Source organism: Mesoplodon mirus (assembly GCF_964341445.2).
Source record: "Mesoplodon mirus genome assembly, chromosome: 17".
Classification (NCBI taxonomy): Eukaryota; Metazoa; Chordata; class Mammalia; order Artiodactyla; family Ziphiidae; genus Mesoplodon; species Mesoplodon mirus.
This window is the reverse complement of record NC_138993.1, coordinates 1,196,401-1,213,098: the sequence shown is the minus strand read 5'-3', so window position 1 is coordinate 1,213,098 and position 16,698 is coordinate 1,196,401. Positions and strand designations below refer to the sequence as shown.

Genomic DNA, 16,698 nt, shown 5'->3' with positions numbered 1-16,698 from the left:
CCGGGCCGGCGAGGGGAGGCGGCGGCGGAGGCGAGGGGTGCGTTGGTGAGTAACCAGAGCAGCCTCCGTGCTCCTGTGTTCGGGTTTCTGCCCCTTCGGGTTTCCCGGCGCAGCCTGGAGGCAGCGGCTGTAGTCAGCGGGGCCGGGGCAGGAGGGAGCTGAGGAGGGTCAGCCCCGGCTGGCGGGGGTGAGGCGGAGGGGCTGCCGCCTCCCGTCCCCTCAGGGCAGCCGCGGGGGCTGAGGCGTCTCGGCCGGGCAGAGGGGGCGGGGCGGGCCGGGGGCTCGTGCGCGTCGAGCCGCGCTTCAGGAAGGTGGATTTCACCCCCGTGTCTTAGTTGTAAAATAACAGGGTAGAGTTTTCGAAGGCGGGAGGGCAGGCGCCGTCCGGGGCGGGAGACCACGCGGACCGCCCGGGCTGTTCCGCCGGGTCAGTCGGGAGGCCCCCGCGCCCCTCCCCCCCCCCGCGCGGCCCCGGGGCGGCCTTGGCCAGGAGACACTGTGTGCGTGGTGTGGACAGGGAGGAGCGGCGGGTCGTAAACCTGACACGTGGAAGTAGGCTTGTGTGCGTTTGAAACGTGCTTGGCCTAAGGTTGCCTCTTGCGGGAGGGTCGCGTTGGTTTTGTGGAGTTGTTCACGGCAACGCAGGGTAGCCCGCTCCTCCCTGCTGACGCAGCTCCTTGACGTGCAGCCTTCGCGCGTGCTGTCCCCTTTCGCGCACGCCCCCTTCCGCATCCTTGCCTGCCCCTCAAGGCCCAGGTACGAGCCACCTGCTGCTTCTCTCCGCCCTCCACCCGCACGCGCTGCTGGTTCTGCTCTCAGGGCACTAAGCGGTGCCCCTCGGATAGAGGGCTCGCCACGTTGCCACACTCAGCTGCCTCCTGTGCGTCTTTCTGCCGAGAGCAGGGTCTCAGCCCTAGCGCTGGTGACTTTGGGGCCGGGGAGTTCTTTGCTGTGGAGGGTGATTTTCTAAATCGTACGGTATTTACCAGCATCCCTGGCCCCTACCCATTAGATGCCAGCGCACCCTCCGCAGAGAACCACTGAGCTGCAGTAGCAGCCACATGAGGCTTAGCATCAGTTTAATAGCAGTGTAGCACAGCACTTCCCAGCTCTTCTTGTCTCCTTTTTTTTTTCTTTTTTGGCTGCGCCAGGCTGCTTTCAGGATCTTAGTTCCCCAACCAGATCTTGAACCGGCCCCCGGGCAGTGAAAGCATGGAGTCCTCATAACCAGCCGACTGCCAGGGAATGCCCTTCCCAACTCTTTTGGACTTGAAAATCTGACAGCAGTTTCACAGGCCCACTTAGAAAAAATTTTAAAGATGCTAGAGATATGATAAAGTAGTGACAAGTTTAAAAAAATTTACTGTATTACAACAAAAGTTCAGTTAGAGTTTAGTAATGTTTATTATATATAAACAGATTTTAATTTTTCCCACTTGTGATGCTCTCGTGAACTCACTCTAATAATGTATGTGAAACAGTGTATGATTGCTAACATTTGCAATTCATGTCCCTCCGTTGAGCGTCTTACCGTAATCCAAAATATATTTTATTCCTATTGTTTGTTTTCTCCCTGCCTCACTAGAACGTAAGCGCCAAGAGGACAGTGACTTGGATTCCCATCACCAAGAATAGTGCTAGTGCAAGGCAGTGCCTTGGTAAATGATTATCAGCTTTAAAAATAAACTTTTAGGGCCCAATTCATATTGAAATACAGATTGACATTTAATTGCTTTTTACAGCCACAAAAGTAGGCAGGTTTCTTAAATTGCTCTTTGGAATTCTTTCATTTGAACGAAGTCAACTTTTTTTTTTTTATGGTCTTCATGTGTTACTTCTAAATAATTAGCTAACAGATTTCAAGTTGCAAATTGAAAACCTTTCTCCATCCACAAATGCAGCTGTGGAAAGTGTTTAGTACTAATAAATAAAAATTCAGATATTCCTGTCTGTATGAAGGATACACACGTATATGGGTATATATGAATGTATAATAGGACACACACATATTTTTCTTTGTCCTTCAACTCTTCTAGACAGGATTGTGGGGCAGCTTGGATCAGGAATCGCTTGTACACTTCAAATTTCTCAGGAGACATTGGATTTTAATATTTGCCTGATTCTGACTCTTGAAATGCAGGACTAAAATGAAGCCTCTTAGTAATCTGTGGGTAAGTTTGCTGTGTTCTCAGACTTCCTCAGCTCAGCATTGCACACACTAATAATCTCCCTTCTTCTTTTCTTCTGGGACTCCTGCAGTGCGTATGTTGGGCCACTTGAAGGTGTACCCCATCTCTGCTGATATCTCCATTTTGTTCAAACATTGTTTTCTTTCTTTTTTTTTTTTTTAAATGTTGAGCCTTCTTTTAATTTATTTACTTTTATTTTTGGCTGTGTTGGGTCTTCGTTTCTGTGCAAGGGCTTGCTCTAGTTGTGGCAAGCAGGGGCCACTCTTCATTGCGGTGCGCGGGCCTCTCACTAACGCGGCCTCTCTTGTTGCGGAGCACAGGCTCCAGATGCGCAGGCTCAGCAGTTGTGGCTCACGGGCCTAGTTGCTCCGCGGCATGTGGGATCTTCCCAGACCAGGGCTCGAACCCGTGTCCCCTGCATTAGCAGGCAGATTCTCAACCACTGCGCCACCAGGGAAGCCCCAAACATTGTTTTCTTAATGTTCTCCACATCTTTTAGTTCTTTTAGCATCTTTAAGACAGTTTTGCCATCTGATCTTTTTCAGGGATGGTTTCTGTTGGTTTACTTTTTTCCTTTGAATGGGCATACATTCCTGTTTCTTTGTATGCCTTGTGATTTTTTTTTTGTGGAAAACGCTGGAACTCTCAGATTCTCCCCCTTCCCCAGGATTTGCTTTTTTTGTCATTCTGTTGTTGCTATTATTGTAGGCTGTTTTTGTGCCAGGGATCAGCCTGAGGAAACTTAAGGTCTTTATAAGCCTACACCTTTTCCTGGGCATGCATAGTGACCTTCTAAATTCCTCCGTATATTCAGTTGCCATTTATAATGGTCTAGTCCTTAAATGTGTGGCCCCCAAAAGGGCGAAAAGAGAAAAATGGAAGCAGGGGAGGTGCTGGCACTTTAAATCCCCTCAAAGTTGCTTTTGCTGGAGGGGGGAAGTGCTAACAACAATATGAGCCTTGCAGCGATGGCTGCCTGACTCTGTCTTTGCCTCCATGATTGGACGTAGCTGTCAACGATCAGAATACAGATCCCCATTATTTGAAGGGCAGGGTCCTTGTTGCCCACCTTGCTCCCACAGGCTGCTCCTGGAGCTGTTGAAATTGTGTGTTCTCAGACTTTATTATGTTTGTCTACTTGGCATCCGTTAATTACAGGGCCAAAGTAATGGCCCTGTAATTCCTTACATCTTCTCTGCACGTTAGCTCTCATGGGCACGTGAAAGTCATATGACAGACCTCCCAAACCACACATTATAGAATGTGTGTTTTCCCTTCCTGCCCACTGTCTTAACAATAAAGACACTGTCCCAGTTCTCTCTCTGCTTCCTTGTTCCTGCATGTGACAGGTTTCATGTGGTCCTTCACGATGTGCTGTGCCTCTCATTTCCTGGGGAACTGTGAATAACAAACTCCTCTTTCAGTGGCATTGACCTCTCCATATCCTCATTCAGCTGTATAAATTAATCCCTGAGCACAAAACAGGTATTTGTGCACACGTTCCTGAGGCAGGAAGGAGGAGTGAGGGATGGGTAGCCACTGCCAAGTTAAGTGCCCAAATTGAATGAAATTAACCAAATTTTAAGTCTTCCCCTGGGAGTTGCCAGCCTTTGAATAGACTCTAGGGATCCAAGATAGTTACATCAGATAGATTTTGCCAGTAAAATTATCTAGGTATGGTGACAGTCTTCCCAGAACCTTCTAATAACCTTTATATACACTCTCTCACCATTCATTCCCATTGATACCACCTTGATGGTGTCAGCCTTCAGAACAGTCTCACCTTTCTGACCACTTTATTTTGAGGCTGTAAAATGATAGATCTGCTATATCTGCATTTTGTCTAAAAGTGATAATAGTGATAACTGTATTTTATCAAATCTCAAGAAAACATGCTGACAATTAAACTTACACTCATTTTAAAACCATTTGTTAAAGTAATTTTTTAAAAATATGTATCTTAAGTCTGTGAATGTGATACCTGTGACAAGTCAGTCAAAGTCAGTCCTGCTCCATGCAGACAGCATTCATTCACCGTGCTCCATGCAGACAGCATCCACCGTGCTCCATGCAGAGTTTCCTGTCACACTTCATAGTATTCCCTTTAGTTACTAATTTCCTGTGCTCCAGTTTCACTCATTCCCTCTTCTGCCAATTCACTTTTTGTAAAGTAGACAGTCATATGAAGGTACTAAACTGTCTTATTTAGTGGTTACAACAGATACCATATTATTAGTGGTATACTTACAACTTCGGGTAAACTGAAGGTAATATTTGTGTTCCTGTTGTGTTCCAAGGACTGTTAGGCACTTTATAGGTAGTAACTCATCTAACTCAAAATAACCCTATTAAGTAGGTGTTTGTTAATATTTGTCCATTTTATAGATGAGAAAATTGAGGCATAGAGGGGTTAAGTACTTGCTCCAAGCTATGCAGTTAGTAAGTGGCAAAGCCATGATTTAAGCCTAGGTAATTTGGCTCCAGAGGCCATGCTCTTAATCCTGTATCATGTTTTTCTGAATGTCTAAATAATAGCAGAAATACTTTCTCACAATCAGTATAAAAAATGTTATCAAGTATCTGCTTCAAGTAAGAGTTGTTTATATGATCTAGTCCAGTAAAGTATTAGAAACTCTACATCTTGAGATGGGTGTGTGCATAAATTACAGATAGTTTACAATGAAAAATTCCAAACATTTAAAATGACAGCCTGTAGTAAGAAGTTTTGTATCATGATATATGACCCTGTACACACATGTGTATTTTTTGCTAAAACATTTCACAAAGCAATACTTAACTTCTACTATAAGCCATATACTTCGATACCATTTTTTCTATTTAAAAAAAAGGTTGGGCTTCCCTGGTGGCGCAGTGGTTGAGAGTCCGCCTGCCGATGCAGGGGACATGGGTTCGTGCCCCAGTCCGGGAAGATCCCACATGCCGCAGAGCAGCTGGGCCCGTGAACCATGGCCACTGAGCCTGCGCGTCCGGAGCCTGTGCTCCGCAACGGGAGAGGCCACAACAGTGAAAGGCCTGCGTACTAAAAAAAAAAAAAAAAAAAGTGCTGATGTTGTCCTACTATACTGACTTCATAACTTAAGGGAGATCATTGTACAGTGTGAAAAATATGGATAGAAGAATAGATGAGTTGTTCCATGAGATTTATTCTAAGTTCTTTCAAAAAGCTTAGTACCCTGGGGTGGCATCAAACTGTTTGGAAGCCATTTTAGGCACTTTTTACTTACATAATCAAGTCCATGGGTCTCTGCAGATATGTAATAAACATTTAAAAAATTATGTGTATCCTCACTCCCAGAGGTAACCACTATCTTTTTTTTTTTTTTAAATAGGTTACTTTTTTTTTTTCCCAAGATGTTGGGGGTAGGAGTTTAGTTATTTATTTATTTATCTTTGCTGTGTTGGGTCTTCATTTTTGTGTGAGGGCTTTCTCTAGTTGTGGCAAGTGGGGGCCAGTCTTCATCACGTTGCGCGGGCCTCTCACTATCGTGGCCTCTCTTGTTGCGGAGCACAGGCTCCAGACGTGCAGGCTCAGTAGTCGTGCCTCACGGGCCCAGTTGCTCTACGGCATGTGGGATCCTTCCAGACACGAACCCGTGTCCCCTGCATTAGCAGGCAGATTCTCAACCACTGCGCCACCAGGGAAGCCCAACTATCTTTAAGCTTCAGTTTTTTATTAACTTGCTTTTATCTTCATGTTTCTGAACTTCATTTAAATAGAATTATTTATACTATATGTATTCTTCTATAACTTAGTGACTTACATGTTCTTGAGATTCATTCCTGTTAGCATATATATGGCTGTAGTTAATTATTTTTTACTGTTGTGAACTTCCACTTGGAGTAACAAGGGCTAAATGTCCCCTCCCATCTGATATAACTAAAAAACAACAACAACAACTAAAACCAGATAAAATATGTGGGAAAAAATGTCTCTGAAAATATTGGCCACAAGACTACAAAGGGCAGTGGTCCCTGAAAGAGGGAAACAAACAAAATGAGCCTGATGATTGCCCCATCTACTGCCTGAGAGAGTTTTCAGACTGCTGTGCAGGGGAGGGAAACCCAGACAGAATCCAGAGACCTCTCTGAATTGAGGAAATAGTTCATAGATCCTGGGGAAGCCAAATGGGGCCAGAGTGCAAGGCACAGTGCCGTACCAGAGAAAGAACCCTAGAGAACTGCAGAGGGACCTCCTTGAGAAACTACCTGAGGCTAGAGAAAACAAATACCTGGAAGGATTTGAAGGAACAGAACTCACTCAAGACTGGGAATAGTGACTGTTTCCACCAGCTGTACTGAAAAACCTCATAATTCATGGGGCGTTGGATAAAGTACTTAGAAATACTGCTATTTTGCTACAGTGGTGAGCAGTAATTAGTGCTAGGCTAACTGCTGTTCTCCTCTCTACTAACAGTCTTAAAAGCAAGACCTGAAAGGATAAAACTGTTTCCAAGGAACTTTACTGTGTCCCAATACAAATCTCAAGAATACTTATATTTATAAATACTAATTTATGTTTATAAATATACTTACAGGAGTACAAAAAAATCTACCATTGAACAAGTTACATTTCATAATATCTAGCATTCAATTAAAAAAAAATTAACCAACCATGCAAAGAAGAAAATATAACCCATAATGAGGAGAAAATCAATTGTTTGAAACTGACCCAGAACAGACACAGATGTTATAACTAGTAGACAAGGAAAATGAACAGTTATAACTGTATTCTGCACATTCAGAAAGCTAGAGGAAAGACCGAACATGTTAAGTAGAAATATGAAATATTGGGTTGGCCAAGTGCCTTTGGGTTTTAAGTAAAAGATACGTTTTTCATTTTCACCAAGAACTTTATTGAAAAATGTATTCACCGTTTTGTTCCACTACCTTCTGCCATTTTTCAGGCAACTTCATAAGTCCACCTTCCCAAAACGTCTTATCTTTTTAAGCAAAGAACTGTTCCAGGTGGCTTTTACAGTCTTACAGGGAACTGAAATTTTTTCCATTAAGAGAATTTTGTAAAGACCAAAACATGGAAATCCAAAGGTGCAATGTCTGGTGAATACAGAGGATGAATCAGAACTTCTCAGCCGGAATTTCCCTGGTAGTTCAGTGCTTAAGATTCAGTGCTCCCATTGCAGGGGGCCCAGGTTCGATCCCAGGTCAGGGAACTAGATCCCACATGCATGCTGCAACTGAGACCTGGTGCAGCCAAATAAATAAATATATTTTTTAAATTAATTTATTTTTGGCTGCGTTGGGTCTTCGTTGCTGCGCGCACGCTTTCTCTAGTTGTGAATGGGGGCTTCTCTTCATTGTGGTGCATGGGCTTCTCATTGCAGTGGCTTCTCTCGTTGCAGAGCACAGGCTCTAGGCGCGTGAGCCTCAGTCGTTGTGGCTCGTGGGCTCTAGAGCGCAGGCTCAGTAGTTGTGGCACACAGGCTTAGTTGCTCTGTGGCATGTGGGATCTTCCTGGACCGGGGCTTGAACCCATGTCCCCTGCATTGGCAGGTGGATTCTTAGCCACTGCACCGCCAGGGAAGTCCCATAAATAAATATTAAAAAAAAAAAAAAAAAAAAAAAAGAAGAACTTCCCAGCCAAGCTGTAACAGGTTTTGCCTGATCATCAAAGAAATGTGCTGTCTTGCGTTATCCTGATGGAAGATTATGCGTTTTGTTGGCTAATTCCGGACACTTTGGTGAATGCTGCTTTCACTTGGTCTAATTGGGAGCAGTACTTGTTGGAATTAATCGTTTGGTTTTTCCGGAAGGAGCTCATAATGGAGGGCTCCCTTCCAATCGCACCACATACACAACATCACCTTCTTTGGATGAAGACTGGCCTTTGGTGTGGTTGGTGGTGGTTCGTGTTGCTTGCCCCACGGTCTCTTCCAAGAGTACAGTATCCACTTTTCATCGCTCATCACAAATTTGTTTTAAAAATGGAACATTTTTATTACATTTAAGTAGAGAATCGCATGTGGAAATACAGTCAAGAAGTTTTTTCCACTTATGTGGAACCCAAACATCAAAGCAATTAACATAACCAAGCTGTTGCAGATGAATTTCAGCACTTGATTTGGATATTTTGAGTATGTCGGCTATCTCCTGCGTGGTATAACGTTGATTGTTCTCAATTAATGTCTCAACTTGATCGCTGCCAACTTCAGCTGGTCTACCCAACCTTGAGCATTGTACAGTGAGAAATCTCCAGCACAAAACTTTGAAAACCACTTCTGACACGTTCGACCAGTCACAGCACTTTCTCCATACACTGCACAAATCTCTTTTTGCATTTCAGTTGTGTTTTTACCTATAATAAAGCATAATATACCAAAAATGTTGCTTTTTTTCCTTCTGTCTTCAATATTAAAATGGCTACACAAAAATTCACCAATTTTGATGTTTTTTTATTGGAGTATAATTGCTTTACAATGTTGTGTTAGTTTCTGCTGTACAGCGAAGTGAATCAGCTGTATGTATACATAGATCCCCTCCCTCTTGGACCTCCCTCCCACCCTCCCCCATCCTGCCCACCTGGGTCATCACGGAGCACCAAGCTGAGCTCCCTGTGCTATATCACAGGTTCCCACTAGCTATTTTACACATGGTATAGTGTTTTTATGTCAAACTTAAATCTCCCAATTCATCCCACCCTCCCCTTCCCCATCCCACCCCGACCCCCACATCAACACATTCATTCTCTATGTCTGTGTCTCTGTTCCTGCCCTGGAATTAGGCTCACCTGTACCATTTTTCTAGATTCCACATATACCCATTAATGTGCAATATTTGTTTTTCTCTTTAAATACTTAAAATTGTTACATCTTCTTCTTGGACTGAACCCTTGATGATAATATAGCGTTCTCCCTTATCTTGTCACAGTCTTTATTATAAAGTCTATTTTATCTGATATGAGTATTGCTACTCCAGCTTTCTTTTGATTTCCATTTGCATGGAATTATCTTTTTTCTATCCCCTTTCAGTCTGTATGTGTCCCTAGGTCTGAAGTGGGTCTGTTGTAGACAGCATATATATGTGTCTTCTTTTTGTATTCATTCAGCCAATCTGTGTCTTTTGGATGGAGCATTTAATCCATTTACATTCAAGGTAATTATCAATATGTATATTCCTATTACCATTTTCTTAATTGTTTTGGGTGTGTTTTTCTGGGTCTTTTTTTTCTCTTGTGTTTCCCGCCTAGAGAAGTTCATTTAGCATTTGTTGTAAAGGTGGTTTGGTGGTGCTGAATTCTCTTATTAGCTTTTGCTTGTCTGTAAAACTTTTGATTTCTCCATTGAATCTGAATGAGATCCTTGCTGGGTAAAGTAATCTTGGTTATAGGTTTTTCCCTTTCATTATTTTAAATATATCCTGCCACTCCCTTCTGGCCTGCAGTTTCTGCTGAAAAAATCAGCTGATAACCTTATAGAGATTCCCTTGTACATTATTTGTTGCCTTTCCCTTGCTGCTTTTAGTAGTTTCTCTTTGAATTTAATTTTTGTTAGTTTGATTAATATGTGTCTTGGTGTGTTTCTCCTAGGGTTTATCCTGTATGGGACTCTGTGCTTCCTGGACTTGGGTGGCTATTTCCTTTCCCATGTTAAGGAAGTTTTCGACTATAATCTGTTCAAATATTTTCTCAGATCCTTTCTCTTTTTCTTTTTCTTCTGGGACGCCTATCATTTGAATGATAGTGCGTTTAATGTTGTCCCAGAGGTCTCTGAGACTGTCCTCAATTCTTTTCATTCTTTTTTCTTTATTCTGATCCTCAGCAGTTATTTCCACCATTCTGTCTTCCAGCTCAGTGATTGTTCTTCTGCTTCAGTTATTCTGTTGATTCCTTCTAGGGTATTTTCCATTTCAGTTGTGTTGTTCATCACTGTTCTTTAGTTCTTCTAGGTCTTTGTTAAACATTTCTTGTATTTTCTCAATCTGTGCCTCATTTTATTTCTGACGTTTTGGGTCATCTTTATTATCATTACTCTGAAGTCTTTTTCAGGTAGGTTGCCTATTTCATATTCATTTATTTGGTCTTGTAGGTTTTTACCTTGCTCCTTCACCTGTAACGTATTTTTTTGTCATCTCATTTTTTTTTTTTTTTTGATGGGTGGGGCTGTGTTCCTGTCTTACTAGCTCTTTGGCCTGAGGTGTCCAGCAGTGGAGTTTGCAGGCAGTTGGGTAGAGCCGGGTCTTGGTGCCAAGATGAGGATCTCTGGGAGACCTCACTCCCCTTAATGTTCCCTGGAGCCTGAGTTCTCTGTTAGTCCAGCGGTTTGGACTCGGTGCTCCCACCACAGGAGCTCAGGCCTGAACCCCGGCCTGGGAACCAAGATCTTGCAAACAAACAAACAAAAGAGCTGAACAATAACAAATAAAATTAGAAAAATAAAAAATATATTAGAAAAAATAAAAATATAAGTAAAACAACAACAACAAGGTAAAACAGGGACTTCCCTGGTGGTCCAGTGGGTAAGACTCTGTGCTCCCGGGTTTGATGTCTCGTTGGGGAGCTAGATCCCACATGCATGCTGCAACTAAGAGTCCACATTGCCACAACTAAAAATCCTGTATGCTGCAACGAACACCCTGTGTGCTGCAACTAAGACCCAGCATAGCCAAAACAAACAAATAAGTACAACAAGGTAAAACAACCGCAACAGCAAAAAAAAAAAAAAAGCCTTGGCTGTTGGGGCGGGGCTTAGGCTCAGGACCCTCGCAGCCAGAAAAGGCCCTGAGTGGGCGGGGCAGGCGCAGGGCTTAGGCTCAGCATGCCTGGAGGGGGCCTCGGAGTGCGGAGGATCAGGGAGGGCAGAGGATCAGGCCCGGGACCTCAACAGGCTCCCCGGGGCCTGAGTGGGCAGGGGAAATGCTGGCTGTGTTCCCTTCTGATCCTCTGATCCCCCAAGGGTCTCTCCCTGTCCCCATTGATGCCCTGTGAGTGGGCCCCTCCCCCAGCCGCCCCTCAGGGATGCTGGTCCTGTCCCGCCTCCACTTCTCCTCCCCCTCTGTCCCCCCCCCCCACGTCCTACCCAGTCACTTGGGAGTTCCTCCCGTCCCCTTAGGTGTCCGAGGACCCCCACCAGCACCTGGTAGGTGTCCTAATTGTGAGGAGATGCAAACTCCACATCAGTAAGTTTTTTTTAAATGCATGCTGATATGACAGCTGTCACAATACAATCTAACAAAACTGCTCCAAATGAAGGCAAAAACATCTAAGTGCTACTAGAGCCATCTTACAGAAAAACCCAAATGAACTGTTTGGCCAACCCAATCAAAGAGACCCAAGTCAAACTTCTAGCCATAAAAACGACAATATCTGAAATAAAAAATACACTGGGGCTTCCCTGGTGGCGCAGTGGTTGAGAGTCCGCCTGCTGATGCAGGGGACGCGGGTTCGTGCCCCGGTCCGGGAAGATCCCACATGCCGCGGAGCAGCTGGGCCCGTGAGCCATGGCCGCTGAGCCTGTGCGTCCAGAGCCTGTGCTCTGCAGCAGGAGGGGCCACAGCAGTGAGAGGCCCACGTACTGCAAAAAAAAAAAAAAAAAAAAAAAAAAAAAATTGAGAAATAGTGGCCAAAACCTGAGATCTCTATTGTGACCTACACAATCTTGGAAGGCGTAGGAGCTGTAGTATAGGCCACGTCCTATGTGTGCGTAAAGGCAGGTGAAGAACATAGAAGCTCCGTTTGCGTGTAGGTATCGAATGATTCAGCCGTGGTTGACATCTCGACAGATAATGTGTGACGGATGAAAAGGCGGCAGTTGTGTCTGGTGTGTAGTGTATTGCTAGGAATAGACGTGTGAGGGTTTGTATGATTAGGCAGAGGCCAAGTAGAGAGCCAAAGTTTCATCATTCGGAGATGTTTGATGGGGTGGGAAGGTCGATGAATGTATTATTGATGATTTTTATTAGCGGGTGTGTTTTTCGAATGTTGATCATTAGTGTTCTTATGGTTGAATAACAACGATGATTTTCCATGTCATTGGTCATGGTTGGAGTCCATGTGAGAATAATGATGACATACATTGTTTTTATTACAAGCATTATTTTTGTAATTAGTTTTGTGGGGGTGTCTTCAAAGCCTTCACCTATTTATGGGGGTTTAGGGTTGATTGTGGGTGGTGGTGTTGGATGTGGTATTGTTTTAAATTTTGGTGGTTCTTTTTTAGGTCTAATGGTGTTTTTGATTTATTTAAGGGGAATGTTAGTTGTGTTTGGTTATACGGCAGCTATGGCTACTGAGCAGTATCCTGAGGTTTGGGTTTCTAATAAAGTTGTGTTACGGACATTTTTTCTAGGGTTAGTGGTAGAGTTTTTGGTAGTGTTGTATGTTTTAGAGAGTGAGAAAGTAGAGATTGTATTTGAGTTTAATGGATTAGGGGATTGGGTTATTTATGATACAGGGGACTCTGGGTTTTTTAGTGAGGAGGCTATGGGTATTGCTTTATACAGCTATGGTACTTGATTGGTGATTGTGACAGGCTGATCATTATTTATTGGTGTTGTAGTTATCATGGAGATTACTCGAGGTAGTTAAATAAGATTAAGCTAAGGGTAATAGTAATAAGGAAAGATAGAAAATAGAACTTGATAAGACCTTGTTGGTTTGAGGTTAACGTGGAGGCTTTCAGTTGGATAAAGGCTGTGGTTTTTGGTAGGATAATTTCTAGTCAAGTTAGTTCTAGTAGGGAGGTTGATAGTTTTTGGCTTATTGATAGGTTTAGGTGAGGGGGTAGGCGATGTACGATTGTAGGGAAATATCCTAACAGGGTGGAGAATTTAGTGGAGTTTGAGGCGTGGGTATGTTTTAAGTTTTGTGTGTTGAGGTTGATTTCGAATGCGAGGATAAAGCCTAAGGTTGTTATTATGAGGGCAGTTAATTTTAGGTGTAGGGGTATGGTTATTAGGGGAGTAGTTATTGGGGGAATATTATTGGATGGGATGAAACCAGCAAAGATGCTTCCAATTAATAGGCATTTGATGGGGTAATTAATAGGGGATTATTTTCATTAATATTGATGAAGGGTGGGAAACAAGGTTGTCCTAATAGCTGAAAAAAATGCGAGTACTGTAGATAGCTGTGAGGGAGGTGGCAGTTAGGGTTAATAATAGGGCTCAGGCGTTGGTATAAGACGAAGTGGCGGCTTCAATAATGGGATCTTTAGAGTAGAATCCAGTGAGGAATGGTATTCCTGTTAGTGCAAGGCAGCCAACGATAAGGGCAGTTGTGGTGAAGGGAAGGACTTTGTATAGTCCTCCTATTTTTCGAATATCTTGTTCATTGTTTAGATTATGGATGATGGAGCCGGAGCATAAGAATAGTATAGCTTTCAAGAAAGCGTGTGTACAGATATGTAAGAATGCTAAGTAAGGTTGGTTGAGGCCAATTGTTACTATTATTAAGCCTAGTTGGCTGGAGGTGGAAAAGGCAATAATTTTTTTTTTTTTTTTTAAACGGTACGCGGGCCTCTCACTGTTGTGGCCTCTCCCGTTGCGGAGCACAGGCTCCGGACGCGCAGGCTCAGCGGCCATGGCTCACAGGCCCAGCCTCTGTGCGGCATGTGGGATCTTCCCTGACCAGGGCACGAACCCGTGTCCCCTGCATCGGCAGGCGGACTCTCAACCACTGTGCCATCAGGGAAGCCCAGCAATAATTTTTTTGATATCATTTTGTGTAAGAGCACAGATAGCTGTGAATAAGGTGGTGAGGGCGCCTAGAGAAAGAGTTATTGTTTGGATGAGTTTTGTTTTCTATTAGAGGGTAGAAGCGGATAAGTAGGAAAATTCCTGCTACAAGTATTGTGCTTGAGTGGAGCAGGGCTGAAACTGGGGTAGGGCCTTCTATTGCTGAAGGGAGTCGGGTGGAGTCCGAATTGGGCTGATTTTCCAGCTGCAGCTAGTACAAGTCCTATGAGGGGGAGATTTAAGGGGTCTTGGTTACGTATGAAGATTTGTTGTAAATCTCATGTGTTTATATTAGACAGAAATCATGCCATTGCTAGGAGGAAACCGATGTCTCCAATGCGATTGTATAAGATTGCTTGCAGAGCGGCTGTGTTTGTGTCTGTCCGTCCAAATCATCAGCCGATAAGTAAGAAGGATATGATGCCTACTCCTTCTCATCCAATGAAAAGTTGAAAGAGATTGTTAGTTGTGATGAGGATAAGTATAGTGATGAGGAAAAGGAGGAGGTATGTGAAGAATTGGTTAATATAGGGCTCAGAGTGCATATATCATATTGAGAATTCTATAATAGATCATGTGATAAATAGTGCTACAGGCATGAATATGAGTGAGAAGTAGTCTATTTTAAAGCTAAGTGTTAGCTTGAGGGTTTGGATGGTGATTCAGTGTCAGTTTGAAATAAGTGCTTCTTGGTTTGTGTGGAGATATATTATTGCTGGGATTAGGCTAGTGATGAAGGCACAGGATGATATTTTTGTTGGTATTGGTTGCTTTTGTAGAATTTTGTGTTGGATACTAGGATGGGAGCGATTAAGATTAGTAATGTGAGTAAGGCGGAGGAGGTGAATAGATTTATTATTTTTATTTGGAGTTGCACCAGGTTTTTGGTTCCTAAGACCAGTGGATAACTACTATTCTTTAAAAGTTTGAAAAAGACACATTGTTAAGTGTGGAGGCATGAGTTAGCAGTTCTTGCAATACTTTTTCGGTAAATAAGAAGTTCTGGTCTTCTGTCACTAGTTCCACAAACTAGTCTTTTTATTAAACTATATTTACAATAAAGGGGACCTAGGATGATTTTAGGATTTAGTGATAGGAATAGTAGGGGTACAATATGTAGGGCTATTAGGGCGTGTTCTCGCGTGAAGGAAGGGGTGAGGTTGTTGATGTGGTGTGTGTGTTTGCCGCGTTGTGTTGTGATTAGAATATATAGGGAGTATAGGGCGGTAACTACAGTGTTTGTTCCTATTAGGATAATGGTGAGGTCTGATCATGAGAAGGCTGACATGACTACGAGTAGTTCTCCGAGTAGGTTAATAGTCGGGGGTAGAGTGAGACTTGTTAAGCTTGCTCGTAGTCGTCAAGTGGCTCTTGGTGGGAGGAAGATTTGTAGGCCTCGTGGTGAGATTATGGTTCGACTATGAATTCGTTCGTAGTTGGAGTTTGCTAGGCAGAATAGTATAGAGGATGTGAGGCCATGGGCGGTTATTAGAGCGGTGGCTCCTATGTAACTTCAGGGTGTTTGGATAAGGACGGCTGCAATGACGGGTGCTGTATGGCTAACCGAGGAGTATGCAGTGAATGATTTTAGGTCTGTTTGGCGTAAACAGATAGAGCTAGTTATGATTATTCCTCACAAGGAAAGCATGAGGAAGGGGTAGGCTATGTTTTCTGTCAGGGGATTGAGCATTGGTGTCATTCGTCGCATGCCGTAGCCCCCAAGTTTTAGTAATGCGGCTGCAAGGACTATTGAGCCTGCGATAGGGGCTTCTACGTGTGCTTTGGGTAGTCAGAGGTGTAGTCCGTAGAGGGGTATTTTTACTAGGAAAGCTGTTATGCAGGCCAGTCATATGAGGGTGTTGGATCAGGATGTGGATAGTGGTTGGGCTCAGTGTTGTAATAAAAGGAAGTTTAGGGTTCCTGTTGTATTCTGCAAGTATGTTAATGCTGTTAATAGAGGAAGAGACCCGATTAGTGTGTAGAATGGGAAGTAAAGTCCTGCGTTAAGTCAAGTCCTGTTTGGTTACCTCAGCGAGTAATGATACTGAGGGTGGGGACTAACGTGGCCTCCGATACACTGTAGAATAAGGTTAGTTCTGTGGCATAAACGTTAGAAGTTAGAAGTGCTCGTAGCTTGACTACTATTGTAATAGAAAGCTGTTTTCGAATGAGCGGTTCTTTGAGAAGATGGGATTGGCTTGCCATTAGTATTAAGGGGAGAAGCCATATTGTTAGTATTAGGAGTGAGGTGCAGAGGGGGTCAGAGAAGAATGTTAGGGAGTAATTAAGGCTGTTGTCGTTGAGTTGGTTAAGGAGGAGGACGCTTGTAAAGCTGCTTAGTAAGCTCTGAGTTGTGGGCTTAATTCAGATAACGTTGCTTTTTGATAATCAGGTCGGGGTGTTAATATGACAGTGGGAATAATAAACTTTAGCATTGGAGGAGATTGAGGCTTTGTACATAGTCGGTGCCGTGTGTGTTGGAGATTATGACTAGTAGGGCTAGTCCAATGGCTGCTTCGCAGGCTGCGAATACTAGGAGGATAATTGGTATGCTGGCTAAGGGGAAGTGTGAGTTTAGGATTGTGAGGGCTGCTAGGATGAACAGTGATAACATTATACCTCCCATGCAGAGTAGTGCGGATATTAGGTGGGATCGGTATATTAGCAGACCTACGAGAGATAGGGTGAAGGCTATTGTGATGTTTATATGGACTAGGGACACTTGGTAGTTGTGAGTTTGAGTCACAGCCTAGTGGGTCGAAATCACTTGTTTTATTTTAAACTAAGTACCATATTCGGC

At 43.5% G+C, this 16,698-nt stretch overlaps 1 protein-coding gene across 3 annotated transcripts in view; it reads left to right on the top strand.

Moving 5' to 3' along the window:
* Positions 1-16,698, top strand: part of EEF1AKMT1 (EEF1A lysine methyltransferase 1) — a 33,544-nt gene continuing 16,846 nt past the window's right edge. For 2 of the 3 annotated variants that reach the window (XR_014291790.1, XM_082602598.1), the window contains exon 1: positions 2-45. The gene's annotated coding sequence lies outside the window, so the exon portion shown is untranslated. Of the gene's footprint in view, positions 46-16,698 lie in introns of all 3 variants that reach the window. The other variant, XM_082602599.1, reaches the window with a different exon arrangement.